Source organism: Schistocerca americana, unplaced genomic scaffold (assembly GCF_021461395.2).
Source record: "Schistocerca americana isolate TAMUIC-IGC-003095 unplaced genomic scaffold, iqSchAmer2.1 HiC_scaffold_16, whole genome shotgun sequence".
NCBI classification, from domain to species: domain Eukaryota; kingdom Metazoa; phylum Arthropoda; class Insecta; order Orthoptera; family Acrididae; genus Schistocerca; species Schistocerca americana.
The window spans coordinates 4,690,143-4,701,028 of NW_025725687.1; positions in this window are offsets into that span (position 1 = coordinate 4,690,143).

Sequence of the window (10,886 nt, forward strand, 5' to 3'; positions counted from 1 at the left end):
AAGTGAAGCATCGGAATCTAAAACTTGACTCACAGGACAGGTTTATATCAAAGAAAGTTAGAGTGTCTGTCCTCTTGTACTTAAGTCGGCATTGTGCCTTTTGTATTAAATTCGGATGCAATTTCTGTGTTTCATCGTCAATAAGAAGGTCCAAGGGATACAGTAAACCTGAAGTGAAGCATCAGAATCTAAAACTGGGCTCACAGGAGAGGTTTATATCAAAGAAAGTTAGAGTGTCTGTCCCCTTGTACTTAAGTCGGCATTGTGCCTTTTGTATTAAATACGGATGCAATATATGTGTTTCATCGCCATTAAGAAGGTCTTAGGTATACTGTAAACCTGAAGTGTAGATTGGAATCTAAAACTGGACTCACAGGAGAGGTTCCAATCATAGAAAGTTAGAGAGTAAGTCCTGTTGTACTGAAGTCGGCATTGTGCCTTTTGTATTAAATTCGGTTGCAATTTCTATGATTCATCGTCAATAAGAAGGTCCAAGGGATACAGTAAACTGGAAGTGAAGCATCGGAATCTAATACTGGACTCACAGGAGAGGTTTAAATCAAAGAACGTTAGAGTGTCTGTCCTCTTGTACTTAAGTCGGCTTTGTGCCATTTGTATTAAATTCGAATGCAATTTCTGTGTTTCATCGTCAATAAGAAGGTCCAAGGTATACAGTAAACCTGAAGTGAAGCATCGGAAACTGAAACTGGACTCATAGGAGAAGTTCAAACCATAGAAAATTAGAGTGTCAGTCCTCTTGTACTTAAGTCGACATTATGCTTTTTGAATTAAATTCGGATGCAATTTCTGTGTTTCATCGTCAATAAGAAGGTCTTAGGTATACTGTAAACCTGAAGTGAAGCATCAGAATCTAAAACTGGACTCACAGGAGAGGTTCAAATCATAGAAAGTTAGAGTGTCAGTCCTCTTGTACTTAAGTCGGCATTGTGCCTTTTGTATTAGATTCGGATGCAATTTCTGTGTTTCATCGTCAATAAGAAGGTCCAAGGGATACAGTAAACCTGAAGTGAAGCATCGGAATCTAAAACTGGACTCACAGGAGAGGTACAAATCAAAGAAAGTTAGAGTGTCAGTCCTCTTGTACTTAGGTCGGCATTGTGCCTTTCGTATTAAATTCGGATGCAATTTCTGTGTTTCAACGTCAATAAGAAGGTCCAAGGTATACTGTAAACCTGAAGTGAAGCATCAGAATCTAAAACTGGACTCACAGGAGAGGTTCAAATCATAGAAAGTTAGTGTATCAGTCCTCTTGTACTTAAGTCGGCATTGTGCCTTTAGTATTAAATTCGGATGCAATTTCTATGATTCATCGTCAATAAGAAGGTCCAAGGGATACAGTAAACCGGAAGTGAAGCATCGGAATCTAATACTGGACTCACAGGAGAAGTTTAGATCAAAGAAAGTTATTGTGTCTGTCGTCTTGTACTTAAGTCGGCATTGTGACTTTTGTATTAAATTCGGATGCAATATCTGCGTTTCATCGTCAATAAGATGGTCTAAGGTATACAGTAAACCTGAAGTGAAGCATCGGAATCTAAAACTGGACTCACAGGACAGGTTTAAATCAAAGAAAGTTAGAGTGTCTGGCCTCTTGTACTTAAGTCGGCATTGTGCCTTTTGTATTAAATTCGGATGCAATTTCTGTGTTTCATCGTCAATAAGAGGGTCCAAGGAATACAGTTAACCTGAGGTGAAGCATCGGAATCTAATACTGGGCTCACAGGAGAGGTTCATATCAAAGAAAGTTAGAGGGTCTGTCCTCTTGTACTTAAGTCGGCATTGTGCCTTTTGTATTAAATACAGATGCAATTTCTGTGTTTCATCGTCATTAAGAAGGTGTTAGGTATACTGTAAACCTGAAGTGAACATTGGAATCTGAAACTGGACTCATAGGAAAGGTTCAAATCATAGAAAGTTAGAGTGTCAGTCCTCTTCTGCTTAAGTCGGCATTGTGCCTTTTGTATTAAATTCGGATGCAATGTCTGTGTTTCATCGTCAATAAGAAGGTCCAAGGGATACAGTAAACCTGAAGTGAAGCATCGGAATCTAAAACTGGACTCACAGAAGAGGTTCAAATCATAGAAAGTTATAGTGTCAGTCCTCTTGTACTTAGGTCGGCATTGTGCCTTTTGTATTAAATTCGGATGCAATATCTGTGTTTCAACGTAAATAAGAATTTCCAAGGTATTCTGTAAACCTGATGTGAAGCATCGGAATCTAAAACTGGACTCACAGGAGAGGTTCAAATCATAGAAAGTTAGAGTGTCAGTCCTCTTGTACTTAAGTCGGCATTGTGCCTTTTGTATTAAATTCGGATGCAATTTCTGTGTTTCATCGTCAATAAGAAGGTCCAAGGGATACATTAAAACCTGAAGTGAAGCATCGGAATCTACAACTGGACTCACAGGAGAGGTTCAAATCATAGAAAATTATAGTGTCAGTCCTCTTGTACTTAAGTCGGCATTGTGCCTTTTGTAATAAATTCGGATGCAATTTCTGTGATTCATCGTCAATAAGATGGTCCAAGGTATACTGTAAACCTGAAGTGAAGCATCGGAATCTGAAACTGGACTCACAGGTGAGGTTCAAATCATAGAAAGTTAGAGTGTCAGTCCTCTTGTACTTAAGTCTGCATTGTGCTTTTTGTATTAAATTCGGATGCAATTTCTGTGTTTCATCGTCAATACGAAGGTCCAAGGTATACAGTGTACCTGATATGAAGCATTCGAATCTAAAACTGGACTCACAGGAGAGGTTCAAATCATAGAAAGTTAGAGTGTCAATCCTCTTGTACTTAAGACGGCATTGTGCCTTTTGTATTAAATTCGGATGCAATTTCTGTGTTTCATCGTCAATTAGAAAGTCCAAGGTATACAGTAAACCTGAAGTGAAGCATCGGAATCTAAAACTGGACTCACAGGAGAGGTTTCAATCAAAGGAAGTTAGAGTGTCTGTCCTCTTGCACTTCAGTCGGCATTGTGCCTTTTGTATTAAATTCGGATGCAATTTCTGTGTTTCATCGTCAATAACAAGGTCCAAGGGATACAGTAAACCTGAAGTGAAGCATCGGAATCTAAAACTGGACTCACAGGAGAAGTTTAACTCAAAGAAAGTTAGAGTATCTGTCCTCTTGTACTTATGTCGGCATTGTGCCTTTTGAATTAAATTCGGATGCAATTTCTGTGTTTCATCGTCAATAAGATGGTCCAAGGGATACAGTTAACCTGAAGTGAAGCATCGGAATCTAAATCTGGACTCACAGGAGAGGTCCAAATCATAGAAATTTAGAGTGTCAGTCCTCCTCTACTTACGTCGGCATTGTGCCTTTTGTATTAAGTTCGGATGGAATTTCTATGTTCATTCGTCAATAAGAAGGTCCAAGGGATACAGTAAACCAGAATTGAAGCATCAGAATCTAAAACTGGACTCACAGGAGAAGTTCAAATCATAGAAAGTTAGAGTGTCAGTCCTCTTGTACTTAAGTCCAAGGGATACATTAAACCAGAAGTGAAGCATCGGAATCTAAAACTGGACTCACAGGAGGGGTTCATATCATAGAAAGTTAGAGTGTCAGTCCTCTTCTACTTACGTCGGCATTGTGCCTTTTGTATTAAGTTCGGATGGAATTTCTGTGTTTCATTGTCAATAAGAAGGTCCAAGGTATACAGTAAACCTAAAGTGAAGCATCGGAACCTAAAACAGGACTCACAGGAGAGGTTTAAATCAAAGAAAGTTAGAGTGTCTGTCCTCTTGTACTTAAGTCGGCATTGTGCCTTTTGTATTAAATTCGGATGCAATTTCTATGTTTCATCGTCAATAAGAAGGTCCAAGGTATACTGTAAACCTGAAGTGAAGCATCGGAATCTGAAACTGGACTCACAGGTGAGGTTCAAATCATAGAAAGTTAGAGTGTCAGTCCTCTTGTACTTAAGTCTGCATTGTGCTTTTTGTATTAAATTCGGATGCAATTTCTGTGTTTCATCGTCAATACGAAGGTCCAAGGTATACAGTGTACCTGATATGAAGCATTCGAATCTAAAACTGGACTCACAGGAGAGGTTCAAATCATAGAAAGTTAGAGTGTCAGTCCTCTTTTACTTAAGACGGCATTGTGCCTTTTGTATTAACTTCGGATGCAATTTCTGTGTTTCATCGTCAATAAGAAAGTCCAAGGTATACAGTAAACCTGAAGTGAAGCATCGGAATCTAAAACTGGACTCACAGGAGAGGTTTCAATCAAAGGAAGTTAGAGTGTCTGTCCTCTTGCACTTAAGTCGGCACTGTGCCTTTTGTATTAAATTCGGATGCAATATCTGTGTTTCATCATCAATAACAAGGTCCAAGGGATACAGTAAACCTGAAGTGAAGCATCGGAATCTAAAACTGGACTCACAGGAGAAGTTTAACTCAAAGAAAGTTAGAGTAACTGTCCTCTTGTACTTATGTCGGCATTGTGCCTCTTGTATTAAATTCGGATGCAATTTCTGTGTTTCATCGTCAATCAGATGGTCCAAGGGATACAGTTAACCTGAAGTGAAGCATCGGAATCAAAATCTGGACTCACAGGAGAGGTGCAAATCATAGAAATTTAAAGTGTCAGTCCTCCTCTACTTACGTCGGCATTGTGCCTTTTGTATTTAGTTTGGATGGAATTTCTGTGTTTCATTGTCAATAAGAAGGACCAAGGTATACAGTAAACCTAAAGTGAATCATCGGAACCTAAAACTGGACTCACAGGAGAGGTTTAAAACAAAGAAAGTTAGAGTGTCTGTCCTCTTGTACTTAAGTCGGCATTGTGCTTTTGCAGTAATTTCGGATACAATTTCTATGTTCCATCGTCAATAAGAAGGTCCAAGGGATACAGTAAACCAGAAGTGAAGCATCGCAATCTAAAACTGGACTCACAGGAGAGGTTTAAATCAAAGAAAGTTAGAGTGTCTGTCCTCCTGTACTTAAGTCGGCATTGTGCAATTTGGATTAAATTCGAATGCAATTTATTTGTTTCGTCGTCAATTAAAAGGTCCAAGGTATACAGTAATGAAGTGAAGCATCGGAATCTAAAACTGGACTCGCAGGAGAAGTTCAAATCACAGAAAGTTAGAGTGTCAGTCCTCTTGTACTTAAGTCCAAGCGATACATTAAACCAGAAGTGAAGCATCGGAATCTAAAACTGGACTCACAGGAGGGGTTCATATCATAGAAAGTTAGAGTGTCAGTCATCTTGTACTTAAGTCGTCATTTTGCCTTTTGTATTACATTCGAAATCAATTTCTGAGTTTCATCGTCAATAAGAAGGTCCAAGTGATACAGTAAACCTGAAGTGAAGCATCGGAATCTAAAACTGGACTCACAGGAGAGGTTTAAATCAAAGAAACTTAGAGGGACTGTCCTCTTGAACTTAAGTCGGCATTGTGCCTATTGTATTAAATTCGGATGCAGTTTCTGTGTTTCATCGTCAATAAGAAGGACCAAGGGATACAGTAAACCTGAAGTGAAGCATCGGAATCTGAAACTGGACTCACAGGAGAAGTTCAAATCATAGAAAGTTAGAGTGTCAGTCCTCTTGTACTTAAGTCCAAGGGATACATTAAACCTGAAGTGAAGCTTCGAAATCTAAAACAGGACTCACAGGAGAGGTTTAAATCAAAGAAAGATAGAGTGTCTGTCCTCTTGTACTTAAGTCGGCATAGTGCCTTTTGTATTAAATTCGGATGCAATTTCTGTGTTTCATCGTCAATAAGAAGGTCTTAGGTATACAATAAACCTGAAGTGAAGCATCGGAATCTAAACCTGGACTCACAGGAGAAGTTCAAATCATAGATAGTTAGAGTGTCAGTCCTCTTGTATTTAAGTCGGCATTGTGCCTTTTGTATTAAATTCGGATGCAATTCCTATGTTTCATCTTCAATAAGGAAGTCCAAGGTATACAGTAAAACTCAAGAAAAGCATCGGAATCCAAAACTGGACTCACAGGAGAGGTTCACATCATAGAAAGTTAAGGTGTCAGTCCTTTTGTACTTAAGTCGGCATTGTGCTTTTGTATTAAATTCGGATGCAATTTCTGTGTTTCATCGTCAATAAGATGGTCCAAGGGATACAGTTAACCTGAAGTGAAGCATCGGAATCTAAAACTGGACTCAAAGGAGAGGTTCAAATCATAGAAAGTGAGAGTGTCAGTCCCTTTGTACTTAAGTCTGCATTGTGAATTTTGTAATCAATTCGGATGCAATTTCTGTGTTTGTTAATCAAAAGGATTGTCCAAGGTATACAGTAAACCTGAAGTGAATTATCGGAATCTAAAACTAAACTCACAGGAGAGGTTCAAAACATAGAAATTTATAGTGTCAGTCCTCTTGTACTTAAGTCGGCATTGTGCCTTTTGTATTAAATTCGGATGCAATTTCTGTGTTTCATCGTCAATAAGAAGGTCCAAAGGATACTGTAAACCTGAAGTGAAGCATCAGAATCTACATCTGGACTCACAGGAGAAGTTTTAATCAAAGAAAGTTAGAATGTCTGTCCTCTTGTACTTATGTCGGCATTGTGCCTATTGTATTAAATTCAGATGCAATTTCTGTGTTTCATCGTCAGTAAGATGGTCCAAGGGATACAGTAAACCTGAAGTGAAGCATCGGAATCTAAAACTGGGCTCACAGGAGACGTTAAAATCATAGAAATTTAGAGTATCAGTCCTCTTGTACTTAAGTCGGCATTGTGCCTTTTGTATTAAAGTTGTATGCAATTTCTATGTTTCATCTTCAATAAGGAGGTCCATGGTATACAGTAAAACTGAAGAAAAGCATCGGAATCCAAAACTGGACACACAGGAGAGGTTCACATCATAGAGAGTGTCACTCCTCTTGTACTTAAGTCGGCATTGTGCCTTTTGTATTAAATTCGGATGCAATTTCAGTGTTTCATCGTCAGTAAGATGGTCGAAGGGATACAGTTAACCTGAAGTGAAGCATCGGAATCTACAACTGGACTCACAGGAGAGGTTCAAATCATAGAAAGTTAGAGTGTCAGTCCTCTTCTACTTACGTCGGCATTGTGCCTTTGTATTACATTCGGATGGAATTTCTGTGTTTCATTGTCATTAAGAAGGTCCAAGGTATACAGTAAAGATAAAGTGAAACATCGGAACTTAAAATTGGACCCACAGGAGAAGTTCAAATCATAGAAAGTTAGAGTGTCAGTCCTATTGTACTTAAGTCGGCGTTGTACGTTTTGTATTAAATTCGGATGCAATTTCTGTGTTTCATCGTCAATAAGAAGGTCTTATGTATACTGTAAACCTGAAGTGAAGCATCGGAATCTAAAACTGAACTCACAGGAGAGGTTCAAATCGTAGAAAGTTAGAGTGTCAGTCATCTTGTACTGAAGTCGTCATTTTGCTTTTTGTATTACATTCGGATGCAATTTCTGAGTTTCATCGTCAATAAAAAGGTCCAAGTGATACAGTAAACCTGAAGTGAAGCATCGGAATCTAAAACTGGACTCACAGGAGAGGTCTAAATCAAAGAAACTTAGAGTGTCTGTCCTCTTGAACTTAAGTCGGCATTGTGCCTTTTGTATTAATTTCGGATGCAATTTCTGCTTTTGATCATCAATAAGAAGGTCCAAGGTATACAGTAAACCTGAAGTGAAGCATCGGAATCTAAAACTCAACTCACAGGAGTGGGTCAAATCATAGAAAGTTATAGTGTCAGTCCTCTTGTACTTAAGTCGGCATTGTGCCTTTTGTATTAAATTCGGATGCAATTTCTGTGTATCATCGTCAATAAGAAGGTCCAAGGTGTACAGAAAACCTGATGTGAAGCATCGGAATCTAAAACTGGACTCACAGGAGAGGTTCAAATCATAGAAAGTTAGAGTGTCAGTCCTCTTGTACTTAAGTCGACATTGTGCCTTTGGTATTATATTCGGATGCAACTTCTGTGTTTCATCGTAAATAAGAAGGTCCAAGGTATACAGTAAACCTGAAGTGAAGCATCGGAAACTAAAACTGGACTCACAGGAGAGGTTCAAATCATAGAAAGTCAGAGTGTCAGTCCTCTTGTACTTATGTCGGCATTGTGCCTTTTGTATTAAATTCGGATGCAATTTGTGTGTTTCATCGTCAATAAGATGGTCCAAGGGATACAGTAAACATGAAGTGATGCATCGGAATCTAAAACTGGACTCACAGGAAAGGTTCAAATCATAGAAAGTTAGAGGGTCAGTCCTCTTGTACTTAAGTCGGCATTGTGCCTTTTGTATTAAATTCGGATGCTATTTCTGTGTTTCATCGTCAATCAGAAGGTCCAAGGGATACAGTAAACCTAAAGTGAAGCATCGGAATCTAAAACTGGACTCACAGGAGAGGTTCAAATCATAGAAAGTTAGAGTGTCAGTCCTCTTGTACTTAAGTCGTCATTGTGCATTTTGTATTAAATTCGGATGCAATTTCTGTGTTTCATCGACAATAAGAAGGTGCAAGGTATACAGTAATCCTGAAGTGAAGCATCGGAATGTGAAACTGCAATCACAGGAGAGTTTCAAATCAAAGAAAGTTAGAGTGTCAGTCCTCTAGTACTCAATTCTGCATTGTGCCTTTTGTATTAAATTCAGATGCAATTTCTATGTTTCATCATCAATAAGAAGGTCCAAGGGATACAGTAAACCTGAAGTGAAGCATCGGAATCTGAAACTACACTCACAGGAGATGTTCAAATCATAGAAAGTAAGAGTGTCAGTCCTCTTGTACTTAAGTTTTCATTGTGCCTTTTGTATTAAATTCGGACGCAATTTCTGTGTTTCATTGTCAATAAGAAGGTCCAAGGTATACAGTAAACCTGAAGTGAAGCATTGGAGTCTAAAACTGGACTCACAGGAGAGGTTCAAATCATAGATAGTTAGAGTGTCAGTCCTCTTCCAACTTCCGTCGGCATTGTGCCTTTTGTAATAAATTCGGATGGATTTTCTGTGCTTCATTGTCAATAAGAAGTTCCAAGGTTTACAGTAAATCTGAAGTGAAGCATCGGAATCTAAAACTGGACTCACAGGAGAGGTTTAAATCATAGAAAGTTAGAATGTCTGTCCTCTTGTACTTAATTCGGCATTGTGCCTTTTGTATTAAATTCGGATGCAATTTCTATGTTTCATCGTCAATAAGAAGGTACAAGAGATACAGTAAACCGGAAGTGAAGCATCGGAATCTAAAACTGCACTCACAGGAAAGGTTTAAATCAAAGAAAGTTAGAGTGTCTGTCCTCTTGTAGTTAAGTCGGAATTGTGCCTTTTGTATTAAATTCGAATGCAATTTCCTTGTTTCTTCGTCAATAAGAAGGTACAAGGTATACAGCAAACCTGAAGTGAAGCATCAGAATCTAAAACGCAACTCACAGGACAGGTTCAAATCATAGATAGCTATAGTGTCAGTCCTCTTGTACTTAAGTTGATATTGTGCCTTTTGTATTAAATTCGGATGCAATTTCTGTGTTTCATCGTCGATAAGAAGGTCCAGGGGATAAAGTAAACCTGCAGTGCAGCATCGGAATCTAAAACTGGACTCACAGGTGAGGTTAAAATCATAGAAAGTTAGAGTGTCAGTCCTCTTGTACTTAAGTTTTCATTGTGAATTTTTTATTAAATTCGGACGCAATTTCTGTGTTTCATCGTCAATAAGAACGTCTAAGGTATACAGTAAACCTGAAGTGAAGCATCGGAACCTAAAACTGGACTCACAGCAGAAGTTCAAATCATAGAAAGTTGAAGTGTCAGTCCTGTACTACCTACATCGGCATTGTGCCTTTTGTATTAAATTCGGATGCAATATCTGTGTTTCATCGTCAATAAGATGTTCCTAGGTATACAGTAAACCTGAAGTGAAGCATCGGAATCTAAAACTGGACTCACAGGACAGGTTTAAAACAAAGAAAGTTAGAGGTCTGTCCTTTTGTACTTAAGTCGGCATTGTGCCTTTTGTATTAAATTCGGATTCAATTTCTGTGTTTCATCGTCAATAAGAAGGTCCAAGGGATACAGTAATCCAGAAGTGAAGAATCGGAATCCAAAACTGGGCTCACAGGAGAGGTTTATATCAAAGAAAGTTAGAGTGTCAGTCCTGTTGTACTTAAGTCGGCATTGTGCCTTTTGTATTAAATTCGGATGCAATTTCTATGATTCATCGTCAATAAGAAGGTCCAAGGGATACAGTAAACCGGAAATGAAGCATCGGAATCTAATACTGGACTCACAGGAGAGGTTTAAATCAAAGAAAGTTAAGTGTCTTTCCTCTTGTACTTAAGTCGGCTTTGTGCCATTTGTATAAAATTCGAATGCAATTTCTGTGTTTCATCGTCAATAAGAAGGTCCAAGTGATACAGTAAACCTGAAGTGAAGCATCGGAATCTAAAACTGGACTCACAGGAGAGGTTTAAATCAAAGAAACTTAGAGTGTCTATCCTCTTGAACTTAAGTCGGCATTGTGCCTATTGTATTAAATTCGGATGCAATTTGTGTGTTTCATCGTCAATAAGATGGTCCAAGGGATGCAGTAAACCTGAAGTGAAGCATCGGAATCTAAAACTGGACTCACAGGAAAGGTTCAAATCATAGAAAGTTAGAGCTTCAGTCCTCTTGTATTTAAGTCGGCATTGTGCCCTGTGTATGAAATTCGAATGCAATTTCTGTTTTTGATCACCAATAAGAAGGTCCAAGGTATACAGTAAACCCGAACCTTAAGCATCGGAATCTAAAACTCAACTCACAGGAGAGGTTCAAATCATAGAAAGTTAGAGTGTCAGTCCTCTTGTACTTAAGTCGGCATTGTGCCTTTTGTATTAAATTCGGATGCTATTTCTGTGTTTCATCTTCAATAAGAA